Genomic DNA, 24093 nt, shown 5'->3' with positions numbered 1-24093 from the left:
ATTGCAAACTAATTACTCTAACTGAAAATTACAAACTCTTCTGCACTACTGCCTTGGTGATTTTTCCTTTCCACATTTTCTCCATGTCATCCTAAGTTGCCTCAAGTGGAAGAGCAGAACTATTATGCATATACTTCAGTTGCAAACCACTGACTTCAGGATTCTCCTCTGACCAAAGCAGAAATCTTGCAAATAATCGAGCTTATACGTTTACAATCCCAACATTTATTGAACTTAATAATTATGAGCTTATGAGCAAATGAAGCTCACATGGACTCTGCAGCAAGTCTTCCGCACAATGAGAACTTGGTTACAAAGGGAACGATGACAGCAGCCAGCAGAACAACAAATGGCTCAAGGCACCCTGCCTTTGAGTGCTAGCGTACGCCGGGAAGGTCTCATGGCAGTTTTCTCAAGAAAAGCAACTTGGTCATAATCCAACTCTCGTCCTTAGTATATATTCAGTCTGATTACCTTTCTCCCACTGTTTCAATTATAGTTGTGTGGAGTCTTATATTTGACTGCATGTATTGATTCTGAAAACATTATTCTTAGGCATACCATATTGCTGCAGGGAGTTGGAGTTGAATATGTTGCATACTCAGGAGAAATGAAACAAAAATAAAAGTTCAACATGCTTCCCTTTCAAGTCCATCTATTATTTCTTCCTTACAAAGGAAATAAATACATTTTAAATAAGACAAAGTAAAAATCTTGATTGTAATAACTGCTAACATGACAACTCTCTGCAAAAATAGTGCTGTCTGCTGGTAGAGCTGCTCTCTCATAAATTGGCAAATTCCACTTTAATTGTAAATCAGAAGTAGTGAGCTGGTCTTGATGGAAAAAACCCTGATTTGCTGTCTTAAGGAGTGAAGTTTTTTGGTGTTGTTGTTGTTTGGTTTTGGCATTTTGTTATTTTTTTCCTATTTTTGACTTCACATGGGATTTGTGAAGACTTACAATTTTTACCTGTTACACTAAGTATGCAACATACAGCTCTAGGCTAAAGAAATGTTCACATTTTTGGCTTCTTTTTCATGTTGCTACATCATAAAAATCCACTGCTTTTTATTATTACTGTAATATGTTTTTCAACAAAGATCTTGCACAAACATTAAAGAATAAGAGGAGCAAACATTTAACACTAAAGAAAAGCAATATAGAGCAGAAAGCATTAAGCCACACAGACACAAAAATATAATCTCTGCCTGAATTTATGCATCCTGTCCTAAAATTTATGGTCTGGTTACCAATGTGTTCTAATTGCCATGGGCTTCTGATGATAAAATTAACTTCCACTGATTGTAATTTTGCTTGGTTTTCTGCACTACAGGCTTAATGGTTCTCTAGTGCTTATAGGACAAAAACAAAACAAAACAAAACAAAACACCCAGAACAAAAAGAGTACTTGCTGCCCAACTGGGTTTAATCCTGTTCTCACTGAAATCAGTGAGAGGACCACTACTGATTTTAACAAGGACAGGATAAAATCTATTGTCAAAATTATACTATGGAATTAATCAAATTCATATTAAAATTCTATGAGAACTGAATGGCTTTAGGACTTTAAGTTTCCAGTTCTCCAGGCAACAAATAATTGGATTCTGGTAAAATATGCCTTTTATAGTAATACTATTGACAGAAGCATAAAAACATTAATGAAAAGATATATGGCACATAAATTTTTAAAAGGTCTGGTTTGCTATGCTCAACACAGCAGAATTGTCTTTATTGTCAGAATTGTTACTCTTAAAATCTTATGTGTAAATGGTGAAATACATTTGGAAGACGTGAAACAAATGGATCGGTTGCACCCTCCCATTCTACATCTATCTATAACCAATTTATGCCAAATGAATCCACTTGTAATTGTAATGACCAAAAAGAAATACATCTGTTACTTTCCAGTTTGCTTGAAAGACTGTCCCAGTTCTCTGATTACCCACTGTAAATGCCTGGGAAGTACTGTGAAAGAAGTGAAAGCCTAATGGCCCAAGCATACTTTCCAGTTGAGAAAACTAATATTCCAACTGCTCAGAGCACAGTCGTGTAAACGAAAGTATAAAGGAATTTTCTTTAAGTGATCAGATCTCAGAGTGATGATACATCCTTATGGGAAAAGCCCATATGCAACAGCTGAGAACAAACTATAGCACAGTGAGGGATTATCCTATTTCTTTGAATTTCCAAGAGTATGGGTGTTCTGCAAATAACTAACATTTTCCCCTCAGAAACATGAAATGAATGAAGTCTCTGAATACCAAGTACATCATCATCTTGCAGTATTTATTACCATTGAATTGGCTACAGTATAAAGGCTAATGTATGCTTCGATTCAGGGCTTTTATCCCTATTCCAGTGGATAAAAGTTAAAACAAGCCTTCTATAGGCCTGCTCTGTTATATTTGGGATAAACGTCTTACATGCAAGACCTAAAGCTGTGGTCATGGCAACACTTCATTTCCATGTGGAGCTGGGCGCTTCCAGATCTCAAACGTATTGATATTTGCTTCAAGGATTAAAGAGCAGGCAGGTCTATGAAATCCTGGACTTCTAAGCAGGAGAAACATCTGTTGGGTAGAACCCTAAGCAGCTTGTAGACTAAAGTCAGCAACTTGGATTTCTAAGTTAATCCAGTTGCCTTAGATCAGTAGGTGTCACTGCAGCTAACATGGTACATAATGGAATTGCAAGCTTCTGCAGAGAAATAATTCCAGAGGGCAGAGGGCATATGACACAGTCAAGCAAGATACACAGCCTAACAACGTCAAATTCTTGACTTGTCCAGAAATGATCTGTAAAAAAACGGACTGATCTGTAAAGTACATGTAACAAAGCTCTGGCTCCTAGTCACTTCACAGCAAATGGGGAAAAATGCGATTATTAAAGCAGCTCCCTTACGAAAGACTAGAAATAACCCTTAAAATTAAATTTAAATATGAGTAAGAATGAATGAGTGAGCAAGAAAGATAAAGATACTAATAAGGTATGATTTTCAGGTCCACACAGGGACTATAAAAAGCTTATTAACTGCCACTACTGCCGTGTGTTTTAAGTTATTTTATCATTCTGCTTTACAGCAGAAGAAATGCTCTAGAAGCAGTGCTGTGCTTTGATTAATCTCTTTCATACATACACTTTTACAGAGTATTAAACATTGCTATAAAGATCCTTAGTGAGTCAGACTCGTTTGTGATTACAGACCAGGCTCATTTTACATTTATGTTAATAGCAGCATTAATGAAATACATCTTTTACGTTTGTAGTGGCTCTCTAAATACCTAAAAGGGTTATTATTAAATGTTTACTTATTGGACAGAATGCAGTTGCGTATTACACTGGTAGGACTGAGAGCTTTGCAACAGCTGAAACAAATACAGAGAGATGAGAGTATGTTTGGGTAAAGGCTGTGATTCCAAGAACAGAGCAAGCATGGCAAGGGCTGGGCAACACTGTTCAAACCTGTACCACTATCCAAGAAGATGGCAGCACCTCCCTGAGCTAAACCTCTGTCAGAGGGGCAGCTCTGTGCCAGGGACAGGTGTGCACCTCTTCTTGTCCCACTGCCACTGGCTTCATCCCATACCCTCCATGATGTCTTCAGCCACAGCAACAACGGGATACCCCAGCAAAAGACCTACTGCAGCAAGACCTCCTCCTTGCCCACATGCTAATATTTTGTTGCTCCTGTTTTGTTATGTCAACATTAAACTAAGTGGCTTTTTTTTCTTTTTTCTTTTTTTAAACATTTACAGTATCAAGCTGCTGGAGGCTAGACTAAAATGACTGAGCTTCCAGATCCAGTCTAATGGGAGTAACAGTGATCTTTTTAACAATTCTCATTAAACACAACCTCCTCCTCCAACCCGTTTATTTCTTTGATGCCCAAATTAGCATCTCTTCTCCAGCATGCTGAATTAATTAGTACAGTGACAAAGAATTAGTGCAGATAGGATCAAAGCTGAAACCGTATTTATCTGGAATTTGAAATTAATAGCAGAGAATATTAACCCTCAGCATTTCATGGAGCTTTCCACATGGCATACTTAGCAAGCCTTCCAGGAGTTCATTCAAAATAAATCAACAGTGCAATCATTTTTCCCCACTAAATTTTGCTAAGAGAAAAATAATCTTGCAATGAACTCTGCTACAATATGGAACTGCCTTTAATACATATCCCTGCATGCTATACTTATTACATAACTCGCAAAGAAAGCTGAAAAAAGGGCAGCCAACCACATTTGTATTAATGCTTGGATTAGCAGATTGTTTACAGACTTTAGGGCTACTGAAAGAATTCCCAGCACCAAACCTGAAGAAACCAATTGCTGTAAACCCTCACAGCGAAATAAGCATAGAATCACCAAAGCTGAAAAAGACCCCTAAGATCATCCAGACCAACTGTCCATCTATCACCAATATTTCCCACTAAACCACGTCCCTCAGTACAACCAACCATGTTGACAATAATAAAAGAAAATCTTCATTGGCAGTATTACTGTCCCAAACACCTGTTTCAGTATCAGATAAATGACTGGAAATTTGCAATATGAAATGCAAAAGATTATTGTTCTACCTACGAAGTACAGAGTAAAGGCAGGCAACCTAAATAAACCCTCCAATTTTTCTTTACCTATCATCTTCTCTAAACTTTTAAGACCTATATCTTCATTTTTTAAATGAGAAACTTCCCCTTAATTTATGTAGGTGCCACCACAATAAGTTATAATAACTCCTTCTGGTAAATAGGCATTAGGAAATCCTTACCAGTGAAGGCTCTATCCATCTAAAAAGAGTGGAACATGATAGTATGCTATGATTTGAGCCACTTGAGTTAGGAGTGGCTGCTGCACAACCACCAAGGTTCATCTACAGAACCAACAGCACAGAGTAACTCATCAGCCCCTATGCAAACACAGGCAACAGAAGGTAGCCTGAGTGCTCATCTTTAATATTTCAAGACTTGTTTTTAGAAAACATGCTAAAGTAGCCTGAGTGTTGGAGACAGTGTTCATTATTCAGTTAATATTGTCGGACAGGGAAACTCACTCCATTGAGTGACAGCTTTCCCTTTGTGTCCATGGAATGATGCTTCAGTCATCTGATGGCAAATAAAAGAACACTGCATCCTTTATCACATACATGAGGAAATAAATATGTAACATAACAGTAACATAACACAGCTATGATTTACAGCTTGACCATAAAAAGGAAAAGTTGATTTACAATGCACCAAGACCTACCTGCTTGTCCACCAGACACTGTAATCGCCCTCTCCTCAAGTAAGATGTTATTCCCACATATTCTTATTTTTCCCTGCTTTCATATAGCATTAGACATTTCCTCCTCTTTGTTGTACCCTACAGGAAAGTAACGTATTCTGAAACAAATTCTAGTTCTCTCCCAAAGAGTGCACAGAAACACAGCTAACTCTATAGGGAGTCCACAAATGCCAACAGAAGGAGAACAGAATAATCACACCCATGCCTTGGGTTGGTGACTCTGTGCTCAAAGAGAAGAGAAAAACCTCAGGGTATTAAGGTCTTCTCCCTTCACTTTGCTTTCTTAATTCCCATTTTCTCATCTCCACACTGAAGAAAAAAGAAAAAGAAGCAGGCAGTTAGGTTAGCTATTAATTTTTTCCAGGAATTTGTTATCCTCTGTCATGCAGGAAAAAGATAAATGCAGTTTCTGACTGAACCTATTCCTTTGAGGTTCACTCAATAAGACAGAAAGTAGGAGACAGAGATTCCCTGTGCAGTCTGCAGGCGCTGCCAGCTGCCCCTTTGGGACTCCTTGCTGACTTTGTGGTTTTCTCAGATGCGCGTGTGGAAATTCTGCAGAGTCCAGAGAGAGCCAACATCCCTCAGTGTCACACCAGCCCCTCCAGCCACAGCGGGTAACTGAGAAACACTTGGAAATGGGACAGGGAAAAGACCAACTGAAGTGAGCAAAAGAAAGCTTTTTTTTTCTTTTTTTTTTTTTTCCCCCTTTTCTGCTTCATGCTATTTCCTTGTCTGCTCTGTACCTCTTTTCCCTACTAGTAATGATAGAGCCCCAGACTTCATTAATGTATCAGCTACACACGCATGCACAGTATGTATGTGCTTACAAGGTGAAGAACTTTTCATTTTCTTCTACCACAACTCATGATATTTGCTGAATTTCTTAGTATTCAGCCACTGAGGCACTAGGAGAGAATCTGCACTCACTCTACAAAATTGTTTCCCAGGCCGTTCGACACTGTGACATTCTCAGAACTGCAGATACAAAATGCAAGAGGCAAATTAAATACACGACATTTGCAAAACAAAACTAAAACCTGCCCCGTTAGCACTCAGAGCCATGATACTACCAAGTGTCAGACTTGCTAATTATCTCACAACAGCAGCACTCACCTTCTCAACCATACTGCATACTTCCCTCTCCTTATGTGCCACAGGGGGGATTTGCTGGGGCTTATTGGACTTTCATGAAGTGAAACTGCTCATTGCAGGTTCCAACAAGCTCTCCAGGAAAACAGCACTTCAGCAGTAACACAGAGGACTTCTCTGTGTTTAGAGTGAGACAACACCTCAGCCTTCATGAAAGCTCCATCCCAACGGGAATGCAGCCCCCACTTTAACAACCATTCGCGTTAAGCACATATTATAATACCTATCTTACAAATTCAGAAACTGAGGCATAAAGGGTAAAAATGATTTGCTAAGGTTAAGAGGACCTATTCTCTTTCTCTACTAATCACCTAAGAGCTGTAATTACAGAAAAGCTGCCTTGTTTTTCTATCAGTTTAAGGTGTTTTTTCTTCCCATCTGCTACTTCCCCAATCTTCTTTTTCTCTTCAAACTCACTCACTCTCTCCCCCACTTCTTACTCCATTCTCATGCTGCACTGCCACAGAAATACCCCCAGAAACACTCCAGAAATACCTGGAGATTTCTGCTGAAGGCTCCATGAAAGGAACACATCTTGGCAAACAGCACTCCTGCCTCCAAGATGCTGTGCAGCGACATGCAGTAGAGATGCAGAGATCGTTACAGTAGCTGAGCTGCCAAAAACAGCCTGAGCACTTTCTCAGCAGGATGCATTAGGCTATATTTGAGCTCTGCAGTGCTCAGAGGACTTGAGAAATGCTGAACCAGAGTAGGACACAGTGAAAAGACTCAAAGCCTTTTTCAAAGGGAGGCTTGTATGGGGAAGAGATACAGAAGTTGAACTGAAAAGGGAGGCAGAAAAGGCAAACAGAAAACCCTAGAAGACTTGTTTTTTGATTACACAATGAACTTAAGGTTTAAGCAGCACAAATTCCAGCCCTGCAGCCTAAATGATAGCTGACATTTTTTACAAAGCAGTAACTTTCAAAACAACGCCTAAAGAAAAGAAGAGCAGAGTTGCATATACTACATTTTGAGAGATGTGTTTTGGTGTAATAAATAATAGATATTTTTGCATTTTTAAACTGTCAAAATCAGTCCTTCTGATAAATAATACTTTCCTTCCCTTGGAAGGCCTTGGCTATTGTACATTACTAATTAGACATAGTAGTTTGCGGTTAACATCCTTCCCTACAGATTTATTATTAGCTTGTATATTCTTTTCAGTAGAATTCTGCTAATGGTAAGGTCTGCCAGAGGCCAACTGCGTGAGACCATTGGGAGGAGAAATCTGTGTGCCTGTCAAAACAGCGGCCATCAATTAGAACTGTAAACGTGATTCTTCTAAGCGTCCTGGATGGTAGCAGAAGTTTCTGATGTTGTATTAGGGGGCTGGAGTCACTTCTGTATCGTGCGAGGAAGCTTTCAGAAAAACAGCTGTCCACATGAAACAAATTCACCGTTACCTTTGAGTTCAAGCTGAAAAGAACCTGTCTGGCCTGCCAAAATTCTCAGCTATTTTCCCAGAAATCCCAGCTTTAAGACATTCAATGTGGCAAACTGACAAAACTGATACTAGATTATTCTGTGGTTTGCTCAGGAAAATTTGGCTTAGGATAGCTATAGAACAGAAAAAAAACAATGAAGCTGCTGAAAGATGAAGCACCAGAAAAGAACCAGTGGAATGATGCAATTCCACTGTTTATTGATTTAGCATACAACCCTGGCACACAAATAGCAATTTCCCCTTTGATACAAGCACCCAGCTCTCATTAGCATCAATAAGAGCTGTGCGGACACACTGATGGGAATATGTTACCCAGTATTTTGCAGGAAATTAACACCATTCACTTGGGGACTGAAGAAGGCTCTGTCTGTCACTCAGACAGCCTTCTCTATGGTTAATTAAGCAAAAAACCTGTGCCACGAATCTCTAGAGGAAGTCCTTCCCTGCTCTCCTCAGTACAACAAAACTGACATGAAACACAATGTCAGAAATGGGAGCTGGGAAGTAGGGACATTCAGGGAAGATGAACTTCAACCTGCCGTTCACAACTACGTTTTTTGGGATTTTACAGATAGTTACTAGAAATCAAACTGATTAGTTATTGCTAATTTGAAACTTTGAAAAGAATAACCTACAGTATTTTCAACTCTCAATATATTAGTGCTTTTGGTTATCAGTCATTTTCAGAGAGGTAATCCCAGAGCACAGAATCATAGAATCAGTTAAGTTGGAAAAGACTGTTAATATCAACAAGCCAACCACCAGCCTAGCACTACCAAGTCCACCACTACATCATGTCCCCACACACTACATTGAGACGACAAAATGAACAAGTCAGCCAACTGCCAGTCCTTCCGAACTCCACTGATAATTTCATGCAAATACAGGAAAAACCAAAGGACTCCACCAAACTCATAACTGGCTCTGAGAGCTGAAAGACAAAGGGAAGGCATCATCCAGTTACTAAACAATTTACTCTCTCATCAGGCTAGGAAACTGGACTAAATTTAATAAAAACTTTTCCTCTTTGCCACTAATATAGAAAGAATAAATATGAGAATCAAGAAAGTGAAATTCTCAGTCAATTATGTGAACCACAGAGCTCTGTGGTATATGCTTTGAATAGTATTGCTCATGAACTATGTGCCAGAAACTTTCTTTGTAGGGCTTTAGTGAAGGCATGGCAATCACTGTTGTTTCTTGAACTTAAGAGTAGTAATTCTGGAGCAGAAAAATACATTTTACTGGATAAGTTCAGAGAAAATTGGTGGAACAGTGCTTCAAAACTGCAAAGTATTTTTATTTTGCTATTACAACTATTTACCTCTAAAAGTTGCATAAACATTAAATCTCCTAAAAATATTCCCCAAGCCTTTTTCCTCCTTGCACGTTTTCTGACTTTGGCACACTGATTTTCTTCCACAGATGTACACAAGCTATTTTTAGAAGAATTGCTATTAATGCTTACATTACCAGCCTGTTAGTTTTTGTGTGAAAACGTAGGGAAAAATCTATTCCTCTGCTTTCTTATTTATATACAGCAATGCTTTGTTCACCACACAAAAGCTCAGCTTCTTCTCTCAGTCACTCCACAGCCCTGTGTTACAAAGTTATATTCATTCGTTCAGTTACGTGTAATTCTAAAAAGACTGCTGCTAATTTTACCTCGTGCCCCAAATGAGCACAGATATCCTAGCAAAAAAATTCTACACTTCATCTCAGTACAAAAAGTCTGAAAAATGAACTTAATTACGGCTGATAAAACAAATGTTAATTCAAAGCCTGTAGCATCGTAGGAGGCCAAAGAACACAACTCAAATCTGTCAATCACTTCATTCAATCTTACGCCACAAGGAAACAGTATCACTGTATAAATAACAAAATGGTGTTTCTAAAGGTATGTTCCTTTAGGGTATGTAATCAATAAATGGACTTAGTACTTTCTTGTTTCCAAAGTGTGCCTGATTCAACCACAGTTTTCCTGAATGCGATAGTTAACAGCCTTTGTCCACCACAGGATTTGTAGGGAAAACTTTGGCTTACTTCAATTCACGAATTGAACACAATCGCTATTCATTATAATGAGCATTATGCTTACTCGTCATTAACTGTTACTGATCACATGTATTTCTTCTACTTCTTGTTGACGTACTCTTTAAAAATTACCTTCACAAGCAGGTAGGAGGAGAAACCACACTTCACTTATTGAACAAACATGTTTTGGCTTCGGGCTCTAAAATTTCCTGCATAAAACAGCCCCACAGCAGTATGTTAACAACTTTTACCACAAACACTCACAGCTGATGAATTATGTTCAACCTAAAGTATTTCACCGGTAAAACAAACTAGAGATCTGACTGTAAAATAACTTAAGCATCTGCATTTCTATTTCTTTAGCTGTATCATTAGTCTTCTTTTATGAGAGAGTGAAGAGTGCTTAATTTATTAACTCTACACCATTCGTTATTTGATGTCTATATCCCACTTCCTTCAATTTATTAGCTACAGTATTTAACAGTTTGTTGGTTTTTTTCCCACATGCTCCTTTAGTTGTCTTTGTCCTCTTCTTGTAGCACTGTTTTTTTGCAAGGCATCTGTACAACTGCACTGAAGAAAGGATAGAATTTTTTGATGAAGCCACATTATTGATTTATGATGCCATGATGCCATTTTCCCGCTACGCTGTCAGACCAAAAATGCCAGCTATCTGAACTCAATTGTTTTTCTACTTCCAATGGGAAATGAAACCCTTTTACCCCTTTCCCTCCAGTTATGTTGTTTCCTGCCACCCTCCACCTCACTTGTCCATAGCTGTCCAGTTGTGTCACTGCCTCTCTTCCAGCTGCTGTCGAATAGACAAGTATCACTACGGATACAGCCCAGTGATTCTTGGGAAAAATAAGCAACAGGATACAGGAATGTAAAGTAGAAATCATGGTCAAATCCAAGGTCCCAAATTTCAATAATGGAAAGCTGTACACCTGGAAAAAACATTCCCCCAAGTCCATTCACAACATCTGGAATTAACAACTACATCTTTTCTGCTGTCAGATATACTTCCTTCAACAATTAACTTGTATATTCTCCAAATAAGCAGAATAGTAGTATTGAATTAACACACCAGTGCTGCTATTGGAATTCTTTCACAAAAACTGCTAATAGTTAACAGATTCATTGAAATTTTGATAAATATGAGAAAGCGCAAGATTTCAAAGAGCAAACTCTCACACTTAGTAGAGGACAATGACAACTTTTGTCTTATACACAGTGTAGCTAATACTATTTGAGAATGAAACGACAATAGAAAGGTAAAGTAGATACCTAAAGAATTCTTGCTCAAGAAATATCAAGCAGCTGGAATGTGGAGTCTGAGAAGCAAAATGCCAGGGCTAAGGAAGAAAGTAAACAATAGATTTACCTACAGTAAGTTGCAAAATATTTGTTTTTTGTCAATTTGAATACAAAAGAACTCACATGTAGTACTTAGGCTTAAGGAAATAAAAATGAGGAAAATATGCATGCGATGAACAAAGATCAAATTATCTGTATGAATTCCAGTAGAAGAGAAGAATTCTGGGGAGGAGAAAATACTAATATTGAGAAACATGCCCAGTATCACTGATCTCTATGCATTAAATATTTTATTTCTCTTACAACTATAGTTTTAAAAAACGTGTACTAGACATCACATTCTAATTTGTCTGATAAAAAACAAAAAAGAAAAAAAACACAACTGTACAAAGAGGCCTGAACAACATCCCACCTGGGAAACTTTTCCCTTCTTCCAGAAGTAACTCTCCTGAAGCTGGCCTTGGAGACACAAAGCATAGCCCTTCCATGTCCTTTTGATTCCAATTACAGCATATGCAAAAGAATGCTCAATTCCCTGAGGTACGGTCAAAACCAGAAAGGTCTATTTCATTCTAGCCCATCTTTTCAATTCCCCCAGCATATGCGGTGTTTGCCATTCATACAACAGCTGCTTGAAACAAACACAAACGTTATGTTTGTCCTGTAGTACTCGTTATCACACCAGAGAAACTGCATGTTTCCTTTCAACAAAGGATGTTTTACAGATGCATTATTTCCTCAAATATCAGAGAAAACTAGTTGAAAGTTTTCTTTTCACTCAGTGCAACTTTATCACAACGAGGAATAGTCCTTCAAAAGGGAAAAACATGAAGATAAATGAGGAAAGGCCTCTCTTATCATTAAGCACAGGATTAGGCTTAGCCAGTTCACTTACACTATTAATGACACAGTGTTTTGAACCAATCCTTATCATATCCCCCTTGATGGTTCAGAAATTAAGAAAGCTCTTAGACCCCTCTCCTGCATCATAACCCTTTCTGAGAAGATGGTGTGTTCCCCCTTTTCCGAACATTCTGCATTATCCCAAATCAGGACCTAAAAATAACTCAGCAGCTCGTATTCACAAGATGACTCACACATTCTGCTTAAATGCCTTTTATCCCCAGCCTTCACCCCTAGCCTCTGGGCCCTTCCACAGCCAACAAGGAGCTCAGTAGATCTTCGGGCTCTCCTTTCTCAGCTTCAAACCACAATCTGTTATTAAAATTGTCTCACCTCAACCTGTGCCATGTCTAAGCCAGGTCACGGTAATATACTCTTTGTTGGTGCACGGCACCTCTAGAAGTCAGCTGGAATATAGTCCATTTCATATGCTCAATACTACTCTTCCATGTGCCCCTCGGGCTGCTGGCAACTGGCTCAGGCTGGGAACATGGCTATCAATCAGAACACTTCTCACTTGGTCCCTCCTCGTTGTGTTGAGATGGGATCCTCCACTTATAGTGACTGGAACACTTTCTTACTGGAAGATAAACATCCATGAAATGTACTCATCTTGGAGGACTGCCAGGTCCAGAGTTCAGTGAAATTCAGAGAAGAGTAATTTTTTCTAATTTTCGTATTTTTGAGTATGTGATAGAAAAGAGCAAGGGGGAAGATGAGGGAGCTAATGCGGCTTGATATTACAGCTATAAAGCAAACACTATGAAGAGTTTCAAAGCTTTCAAAAACTTTAGGAGATGAACTACAGCATTGAGGTAAGTGCTTTATAACAGTGCTGATTTTAGAAGTCAAAGCTGTCCTTTTATTTCCTGGAAATTCATCAAAGTCTAAGAGAGAAAAGAACTCAGTAGGATCATTCATTGCAAACTAAGAACTAGTCTGGCGTCTGTCATGAGTTCAGCATCATACAAACTGTGTGATTTCTCCATACCACCACGGAACAAAAACTTAATCCGTATGAATAAGTTGTTGTATTCATTTCCAGAACTATCCAAAGCACATTAAAGCCTGCAGAATTAGAAAATGTTATGCCTGCAACAGGAGTCTGAAGACAGGTGTGAAACATGCTCTCTCTTCTGCTTATTCTTAATTTTATTTGTATGGGGCAGTAACTTCAGCTTCCCCCAAAGCTGTCATCAGTCATTTTTACACAAACACACATGCCTTTCTATGCTTTTCAAGCCTTTCCACTAGAGCAAAAATTAATTTTCTAGCTCCTGCAACACCTTTGATGAGTGTTCACTAAGGAAATAGTGACACTTCTGAGTGGGAAAGACTAGGTCTCCAAAGCAACTTATTCTTCTGTACCTGGAGAAAACCTTATCAGCAGTGCAGGAAAAAGGACAAGAATGTACAGTGGAAAGCCTCTTTGGTTGCTTGTCTCCTCAAAACTCTGACTTCCTCCCTCAACACACCTTCTGTGTTCAGTAAGGTTGAAGTAAGCTTCTCAGTCACCTGAGGAGTACAACCCATAGGGTTAAGAGAGACTCCATGCCTGGAGCTCAAGAAGGAGAGTGGCAGCAAAAGGGTATGCTGCAAACAGAGTTGTTCCTTGAGAACTTGTTATTCTGGACTATGGCTGAGTGTCAGGCTAGAGTTAAAGTTGAGCTAGCTATATACATATATTTAGAAGTCTATATGTGTATAATAGGTAATATGTAATAAGACTATGTTGATCTGAATTAATAGTATAGTAGAGCTTGCTTCATGCAGTGAGCAAATTATGTATGCCAAAGTTGAAAAAAGTGCAAATATTTAAATACAGTCAGTATGTTTTTGTTCTTCTTAAAATCGTTAAGAAATCCTTAGAGAACTTTTCATCCGAACTCTTCCAGAAAACAGGGGTAAGGCACAATAAAGACTGATTAACCAAGGCCTAATTAAGGGTCAGTTAGCGTCTATTGAAATTGCAATCTCCACTGGCCCTCACGGATGGAAAGTACAATCAGCCAAGAGTACTCAGCCAGCAGGAGGAACAGGAAACGAGCCATGGTCTTGTGCATGGCTGGGAGCCACTCAATGGCTGGAGGCACTGCAGGAAGCCTTTTGTGACCAGCTCACACCAGTACAGCACAGGGCAGCCAGCCACCAGTCCATCAGTCTCCTGTGGGGATCAACTCGCACTTTTCTTGGGTATGTATACTAATGTTTGCCTACTTAGCTCTAAATATATTTAAATATGCACATCATCAGGCCCATATGTAAACACCCCGCGTTTTGCTAAGCACACTTATTTAAACATGTACATACTTAAATAAGAATCCCAAGTAGGATACTAACTTCCTTCCTCCTCTCATTAGTGTGGGCCTTATCTGATTCCTAACAAAACAAATGCAAACTTAAATTTTTTTTCACTGTGGATTGAATCAGGCCTCAGAAGTTCCCCATGGCTTCCTCCTGCACTTACTATCAAAATTCTCTAGCAGGTTAGTATTTCCTGAGGCCATGTATTACAAAGATCAATTCAGACTAGGGAATACCAGGACCTGGAATCCTTAAGAGAAGAGAGGTCTGCGAGCTTCCGACTACTGAGATTTCCTCCTGCGTTCCTTTCAGCACGTACTTCATCAGATAAATATAAATAAGTAGCGCAGCAGTTGTTTAGTGAACAGCTTAAGGACATATTGTTCCCACTGTCCTAATTTTCCTGACACAATTGGTAAATTTAGACATCTAATTAACAGTCTGTGCCATTTATCAGGTTACTTATTGCTTTTTCTTTTTCCTATTTTTTTTAAAGCCATCAATTAAACTTCGCACATCCCAAATATATTCTCCACCTCCAGACTGAGCCTTACACCTCACATGGAATGATTATAAATGCCTCTCATGCATCCTCATTTTGTTTATGTGTGCTCCGCATAGACCCAGGGAAATGAGCTGGAGTCATCTCTACAGTTAGTTTCAAAGTAATACTTTTACACCTCCATGTGTGGGATGGAGACCAAGCAGGAGAAAGAAGAGTTTACATTTCAACTCTATAATCAGTTGGGGTACAAAGCCATCCAGCAATGGCCATATCATAAAACTAAGTGCAGCATATTTTCCTAACTGTATTCTCAACTCTGACTTTGTAAGTCTTGCTGTAAGTCAGTCTTGCTGTTTTATATGCACGTATATTTACCGTTGCTTATTTATCTTTTGTGCCAGTCGCTCTTGCTGGTAACAGAAGATTTTCCATGGTGAAATATATTTTAAACCTGAGTAGTGACACTATTTGATTTCAAGTCCTTTATTATCACAGATGCAGCAAAGGAAATTAAGAGCCTTCAAATAAAAAGGAAGGTCTTTTGCAAGTTCTTTGCCACACTGAGATACAAAAGGAGCTGGTAATGCTGTGACAGATATGCAAGTCTTGTTTGCAATGTGAAGAATCTTTGACTAGATCAATGCTACAGGCCTGCACTAAAGCAGAATTGCTTTAACAAGCAGTGCATTTATTATCACTTCTTTACCAAAGAACAACAATTATGGAGCATCTGAAGTGTATGCTCGCACTTCTCAGAGGCAGTGTAAAATGCGTCTTGTAGTTTACGCTTAGCCAAACAATGAATAAATAAATAAAAAGCATGGCCAGATGCATTTAAACATCAAATTTCTCCAGTGATATTCCTGTTTGAGAAAGGCAGATGCAGTGTGAAGAAAATCCCATGAGAGAAGTTTCTCTTCACCCATTTTGAGCTCCTGGACCATTCAGGTAATTGTCAGATTACCTGCACCAGCAGGCAATGAAAAAAAAACTCTGCAGAAGTGTCTATTCATGCATTCTCAGATGAAACATCATTTTTATTCATTTTGTCACTAGTGACAATCAAACTAAAACTGCAATGGGTCATGCCTTGACAAAATGAAAGCCACTGCCAGAAATCCAGGACAATGAAAATAAAAAGTGCCTGCAATGAATGCTCGGTGAGAAAAGCTAATCCATAACATTTTGCAGCAGCTAAGAAAACTTTGCTACGTCTTTCTTTTTATACATGCACTTTAAACGATCATTTTTCAGGATGCAGAGCTGTTTGTTTTGGCTGCGATGCGCAGCCCCACTGACAACCACACGGAAAAAATCCTGACTGTTTTCAGAGATCTAATATCTTACAGTGAAAACGCCTGTCTGAGGTCAATCTAACATCAAGTAAGAAGGCCTCCGCTATGCCTCTTGTCAGCTTACCAGATTTTCTGTGAGGAAACTCAGCTGAAGGGCCTGTAGCTCCAGGCAGCCCAGCATTGGTCCCACCTGATCCCAGTGCTGCGGGGACAGCTGCATAGAGGAGATCCCCACAGTGGAACAGGAAGCAGCACAAGAAGACAGGAAGAAACCCAACAACTCTTTTCTCCACTGCTGGCAGCACTGCTGATGCTCTGGCAGTCACAGTCTGTGGGGAGAAGCCAGGGCTCTCAGGGCCCTTAACTTGCCACTTGGCGCACTCTGAGCTCTCAGGCAAACAATCTTCATGTCAAGGCTGGCTGCTTAAGGAAACTGAACTGACTTTTCAAAAAATCACTCATGCCTTTCAGTACCTCCCTCATCCCACCCTCAAATATCTTGAATGGGTTCCAGTCTTCGTGTTGTGTCTGGAGATGAAACAAGGGGCTCTAGAACATGATTTAGAAATAACAAACTGAGCAACATGTGAGTTTTAAGGCTTTCTGATTCAATTTATAGCACTTCCATGCCACAGAAAAGCATTAACTCAAGTCTGCTGGAACTGTATGGCACACATGCTTGGAATAAAGTTGGGCTGACACAAAGACCTACACAGCATTTTCTATCAAGATATTCACAACAGAGATCATTACAAAACTCAGCAAATTCAGGTCAAGGATGTGATTTTTTTTCTGAAAGGGAAAAATATTACAACTAAAAATAGTTTTTAAAAACTTAAGCACAATCACAGAATCACAGAATGGCTTGGGTTGGATAGACCTCAAGGATCATCCAATTCCAACCCTGTGCCACAGGCAGGGTCACTATCTGCTAGATCAAGTACCAGATCGGATTGCTCAGGGGTCCATGAAACCAGTGGCTAGTGAAAACCTATAAAACGTCAATGAACAGAATAATTATTACTAGCTTTCAAGAAGAAAGCTAGCACCTTTGACTGAAAAGTAAGAAGTAATCTGGGTTAGCAGAAAGCTTGATTGAAACCATTATGTTTCACTCAATCTCTGTGGTTGATCACGTCTACGGAGACTTCATTATATAAAGAATGTAGGAGACAAATGGAACAAAAAATCTCAGGGATAGCTAGGTCAGATGACATACACCACAGTGACATATTTTCCTCTATGAAGCTAGAAATTTTCAGTCCTCAGAAGTGATAGATGTGCCAAGTTTACTTTCATGGAGAAAAAACAGTGCTGCTACGGTTCTGGCTAAGGTCTGTAGAAACCTTTAATTCACAGAGCAAGTGTAGAATCCCGCCTGGGAAAAGCTGATCTCCTGCTTCATGCCTTGAAGCTACAACATGCCTTAAGTAACCTGACAAGGTTTTGAATCAGACAATAAGGATGAAACAATAAGGAAGAGAGTCTGTCGGGGCACAGTGAGGGAAAGGTAGGATGCAGGGGAGAGGGCAGAAATGAAATGGTATCATTTGTTACATTTTGTTCTTACAGTCCCAGTAAGTCTAAAACCCAAAGTAATCGCTCCAATGAAATTAAGTGCTTCACTAATATGAAAAACCTTGCTTTATGAGAGGCAGTAGAGTTTCAAAGAGAGTTACCACTAAACGGCTACAACAAAAAAAATACACTTACCAAAGACATTTGCCAGTCTTATCAAATACAGATGCACAACATTATGGGCTGGAGAGCATCCCTGTTAGCAACAAAATTTGGCAGCAAGTCTTGGGTAGATTCAAGCACCTCAACACAGAATTCAAGTCTTCACCATACGAAATTCCAAATGGATTTGGCGGTTCTTTAAATTCCAAACACATAGGATAATGTTCAACACATGTCTGTCTTCAGTGCACTTTTAACTCAAACGCAAGTTTTTCATAAAATAATCCTTGCTGCTACTCTATTGCAAATTGGAACTGGGTACAAGTACTAACCTTCATGGTAAAGGGGGAAATGCAAAACTTGGAGAGGCTCTAACTACACTTTACACAAAGAAAGGTCTAGCTTTCACAGCTGACAGTTAAGATCTTGAGAACATTTGCTTTGTAGAACTCACAAGCAGATCCCAAAGAGGTAGAAGTTGCAACATCTACCTTTATACTGAGAAAGAATACTCGCTTCCTTGAAAAAGCAAACAAGAAGCTCAATTTCATAAACTGCATGACAAACAAGACTTCATTCTACGTTGTTTGTAAAGAATTAAGTACAGCCAGAGTTCAAAATATAGCTCAGAAGTAATGGGTTCTGTGATAAATTAAGACATTTTTTTCACAATTATAGTGCATTCCTGTCAGATTAAGGCGTTTTGAGCCACAAAGACACCCTGAAGATTGATTAGACTATTTTTTTCCAATAACTGAAGGCTCTTTGCAGGGGTAAAAGTGGGTCCAGTCCCACAGAAAACCCTCCAGGATAATCTGGGCACGGAACACAGCGTACCCTCAAATGCCCATGCAGGATCCCCAAAAGGGGAACAGATTAGGTTAGGATGTGAGGGAAAGTCCTGGAGGGCACAGAGGAGTAGCAGGAAGAGAGATTAAGGAGACAAGAGAAACACAGAAGCTGCGCTGCTCCTTCCCCACCAAGACAGGGAGCCTTTCTTGCTAAGCTCTGCCCCTTCACTTCTTGGTGAAAAATACCCAGGATAGCATTTGCTTTGCTAGCGCCGCTACCAAACACCAGCACAGTCACAGCTACGGCACTGATCAATGGCAACACCAAATCCATTCCATTGGTAGCTTCAACAATCGTTTATTTGTCACCACTCCTGAAAATGTCCCAGAGAAAGTCCTTGGCTGGACTCGGGCAGGCAAATGCCAACAAGAGGAACGCCACAACAAGCGGACAGCAAACCTCCCCCTATCTGCGCCCTTGGAGACGGCATCGCAGAGTCACAGTCAGCCCATGAGCTCACAATGGGCCGGGTGCCTATAAATACCCAGCGGGCCCAGCCCGCCTTGAGTCTTGCTGGCAACTCTCGAGGTGTGAGCGTCTTCCTGTGGGAGCACAAGACACTGAGACTTTGCCAGTGCATGAGACAGAGGAGTCTTGTGAGCGATTTGCGAGTGGAGGCGCAGAGGCTGCTGACTGCTCTGCAAGAGGCAGCCTCCAGCAAATCTACCCTTGGAGCCCCACAGCGCCAGGGCAGCTGCAGCCATGAGCCAGGAGGCGGCTCCCAACTGCAGGCGCAAGCCGTGGGTCTGGCCAGTGGAGGCCCGCGAGGACCGGTGCCCCATCTGCCTGGACCGGGTCACCGACACCGTCCGCGCTCTGCCCTGCAGGCACATCTTCTGCAGGGAGTGCATCGAGCTGGGGCCAACAGCCCCAGCTGCCCCCTGTGCCCCCAGAGAATCTTTGCCAAGCAGTGCCTGGACTGGCGCCCCTCGGCTGTGCCCCCGACCTGCTCGTGCCAGGGAAAGCTGCAGCGCACCAGGGAGCGGCAGGAGGCAAGATCTGCCCGGCGCTCCCACAGCATCCCAGCACACAGCCCGCCACACAGCTGCCCCAGGTCCCCCCGCCGGCTGGTGCACAGCTCCTCATGGCATGGGGAGCCCAACCAGCGCAGCCACTTCGAGGAGCTGCCGTGGCAGGATGAGGACCACGAGTGGCTGAGGCGGGTGGCACGGGAGAGGCAGATGGGTGCCGGAGAGCCCACGCAGCACCCCAACGGGCCTCGCTTGTGAGCAGGCGGCCCAACCTCCACCGGGAACAGCACAGGGATGGAGAGCGCGGGCGGGGGAGAGGCTGAGGCACCGCACAGCTCTTCTGCCTCAGCTCTCGCTGACCATCACTTCCCTGCCCTGCTGGAGAAGACCACTGGCAGCTCCAGCTCATCCTTCCGTCCCCCGCTGATCGGCTGAGGTCAGCCCACAGTGCTCAGGTTGGGGCTGCCGCTACCAACGACCCAGGCACTGCATGGAGCCCAGCAAACGGCGGCCGAGTGCTGGAAGAACAGAACATCTCCGCTATGTGGACGGCACTCGGATGGCCCTCCTGCCACACAGAGGGCGCGGGGGGATCTGGGCATAAACATTCCAATAAACATCCACACACTCTAAAGTGAGCAGTTGTTGCATCTATTTCTTTCTGGAAGGTAAACAGTAAGCCTGGAATCCTAGTGCAAAACAGGGATGGGGAACGAGGAAGAGGTCAGCTGGTGAAACCGTTGACTTCCAGAACCCTGAGAGCCCGAGCTCTGTGACTACGTGGCAGCACGCACCAGGGGGGCAGAGGGCTTAAATGGTACCATGGAGTACCACACTGAAGTCAGAGCAGGTGAGGTGTGCCCGCAGCACACAGACAGCAGCCCCTCAGAAGCAAGGCAGTTGTGTCAGTCAGGAGTGTGCTGACATGGCTTGTGTTCCTCCCACAAAACAGTCTGAAGTGCTACTGTAAGCCATAACCTGGATGTACGCGATAAGCGTATAATCCACCACAGTGAGCACGAAGCCTGGCATCTGGTTTCCTTGGGCAACCAAGAAAAACCTTGGACATGATGTTACTGCGACCTCTTTTTAATCATCCATGTGTAACAGCATTTCCAAACACCTCCCCTCAATTTCTGCCTTCAGAAAGTAAGAAAAGTTGCCTTCCCTTGCGTAAATTTGATCTCTGCTGTTGCTGTTGCAACACTTGCAAGACACATAACGTGAGGGCCACCCTACACACACTTTAGACTAAGCAAACCTCCCTGGGTTTTATTTCAACAAGAAACACTACAGCTCGACCAACCTCTCATGCTACATTCAGTGACAGTAATTCCCATCATGGCTGTAAGCAGTTGGCCCTTGCCATTCCAGCCCGCCGGCACACAGCCCAGCCCGTCCTGCAGCCATCCCTGGCCATCATGGTGCTGACTCTGCCCCACCAAGCGGCTCATCACTGCTTGTAAGGCTCACCTGCCCGTGCAGGCATTCAGTCTGTACCCAGCTACGCTTACAAGCAAATCTCATGCCTCCCACTTCTGGATTCCAAGTCTTCCAGTACTTATAGGGAGCTTAACAGGAGGGAGAGGCTGGCTGTCAGGTGAGGTCCTGGATGACTGGAGGAAGGGTCACATCACTCCCATTTACAAGAAAGGGAGCAAGGAGGACCCCGGGAACTACAGGCCAGTGAGTCTCACCTCACCTGGTGGCCTTCTATGATGGAGTGACGGCATCGGTGGATAAGGGAAAGGCGACCAATGTCATTTACCTGGACTTGAGCAAGGCCTTTGACATGGTCCCCCACCACATCCTCATCTCCAAATTGGAGGGATGTGGATTTGATGGGTGGAGCACTCCATGGATAAGAAACTGGTTGAAAGGCCGCAGACAGAGGGTAGTCATCAATGGCTCTATGTTCAGGTGGAGGCCGGTAATGAGTGGCATCCCCCAGGGGTCTGTCTGGGGACCGGTGCTCTTCAACTTCTTTATCAATGACATCGATGTAGGAATTGAGTGCACCCTCAGCAAGTTTGCTGATGACACCAAGCTGAGCGGTGTGGTCAACACGGTTGAAGGAAGGGATGCCATTCAGAGGGACCTCAATAGGCTAGAAAGGTGGGCTGGGTGAACTTGATGAGGCTCAACATGGCAAAGTGCAAAGTTTTGCATTTGGGCCGGAGGAATCCCAGGCATCCGTACAGGCTGGAAGGAGCGGTCCTTGAGAGCAGCCCTGTGGAGAAGGACCTGGGGGTCCTGATAGACAAAAAACTTAATATGAGCCAACAGTGTACTCTTGCGGCTCAGAGGGCAAATGGTATCCTGGGCTCCATCAAAAGAGGGGTGGTCAGCAGGGACAGGGAGGTGATTGTCCCTCTCTACTCTGCTCTTGTGAGGCCCCATCTGGAATACTGCGTCCAAGTGTGGAGCCCGTAGTACAAAAAAGACAGGGAGATGTTGGAGAGGGTCCAGAGGAGGACCACTAGGATGATCAGGGGACTGGAGCACCTCCCCTATGAGGACAGGTTGAGGTAGCTGGGCTTGTTCAGCCTGGAGAAAAGAAGGCTGCGGGGTGACCTCATTGCAGCCTTTCAATACCTAAAGGGAGCCTACAGAGGTGAGGGGAATCAACTCTTTGAAAGGGTTGATGTGTAGGACGAGGGGAAATGGTTTTAAGTTGAGGGAGGGGAGATTTAGGTCAGACATCAGGGGGAAATTCTTTACCCAGAGAGTGGTGAGGTGCTGGAACAGGCTGCCCAGAGAGGTTGTGGATGCCCCGTCCTTGGAGGTGCTCAAGGCCAGGTTGGATGGGGCCCTGGGCAGCCTGGTTTAGCATTAAACGTGGTGGTTGGTGGCCCTGCACGTGGCAGGGGGGTTGGAGATTGATGATCCTTGAGGTCCCTTCCAACCCTCACCATTCTGTGATTCTGTGAATTAAGCCAACGTTTATATTCTGAACAGCCTTCTTAAGCAATTTTGGGGATATTTTCTAAATGTTAAAATGAAATAAAAACAAATTTATGTATGAGCTCTGCTTTATTGAGCAAGTTAAAGCTTTGGAGCAACTCTATAAAGCAAGGAAGACAGGATGTGCAACTGACTTGCATACTGTCCAAGAATGAAATGAAAAAAAGTAAAAATTACACCACCACAAACAGTGGGAAGCGAACTGGATTTTTAAAATAGCTCTAAGACATTTTAGAAACCCTATTTTTTTGAAGACATTAACACAGAGATGCAATGACCACAATAACTTGTTGAATGAACTCTAATATCCCATTAACCACTCAGGCCTTAATAAAAGGGGAATAAGATTATTATTTTCAGTGTATTACAGTGTATTAAGATTATTACTTTCCAGTGTAAAGTTACTTGTGACTGAACATAGACTGAGAAATCTACATGTATTAATTTAGTCATAGGTTTCTCTTCCCTCAGCTAAAGGTCTCTTAATTTATTAACCAATAAATTCCTGTTGCTAGGATGAGGTTCTTGTCTGTTATCAGGCTGCTTTCATAAAACAACGAGGTAAACAGAGTGACAGCCTTATCCTCCCACTGTTTTAAGGCCTGTAGAAAGCAAAACCAATCCTAGACAGCTAGATTCAATCAGCCACCAGCAACAACCATCTTTCCTCATCTGTCCTGAACTGCACAAATGTACCTCTCATGCCGCCTTAGGTAGCAACCTTGCCTTTTACCTGGTCAGAGGTGGGCAGCCCCCATGTGCCTGGGCCCTTCCACGGGGCAGAGAAAAGTCTCAGATGTGAGCCTAGACAAGCTATCAGCCAAGCCACCCTCATGCTCAGCAGGATGGCAATGGCAGAATCCATCCTCAAAAGGCATTTGGAGGACTTTGTTGCTCAGATATCAGCCCAAACTGTCCACCAACAACAGAACAGTCTGTATATCTAAAAACTCTTGTGACTCCTTTCATGTCCTAAAACCATTTTATTTATATATATAATCTTATTTATTCACTCAGATGTTGCAATAAGTAACAGGTGCTTATACAATGGCATACTGATGTTTTTTATTACAATTATTGCAACATCTTCCCCAAGACAGAGTAGATAAATCTGAAAACCAAAACACTATATAAAACGTAGCAGAGATCTGTTGGCTCTTCAGCCCACTGAAACATCCACTAAAAATCAGCTGTCTGCCCTACACTGCTCAAGTTCCCTAAACAAATACTTGGGAGATGCAAATAAACAACATAAAACAGTAAAGCTAAAGAAATTACCAATTTCTCTCTTATTTCCTGCTGATCATTGCCAGGCTATGTTTCTGCCCGAAGTGCAGGCTTCATTATTAAAGATGGACAGAATACAAGTATTCAGCAGAGGCCG

The 24093-nt window shown here is 41.9% G+C and overlaps 1 protein-coding gene across 4 annotated transcripts in view; it reads right to left on the bottom strand.

The window, feature by feature from the left end:
* Positions 1-24093, bottom strand: part of PARD3B (par-3 family cell polarity regulator beta) — a 370506-nt gene that overhangs the window by 95405 nt on the left and 251008 nt on the right. The gene's annotated exons all lie outside the window — the stretch shown is intronic.

The sequence above is a fragment of the Lagopus muta genome, chromosome 8, assembly GCF_023343835.1.
Source record: "Lagopus muta isolate bLagMut1 chromosome 8, bLagMut1 primary, whole genome shotgun sequence".
Taxonomy (NCBI): Eukaryota; Metazoa; Chordata; class Aves; order Galliformes; family Phasianidae; genus Lagopus; species Lagopus muta.
This window is presented reverse-complemented; position numbering and strand designations above follow the sequence as displayed.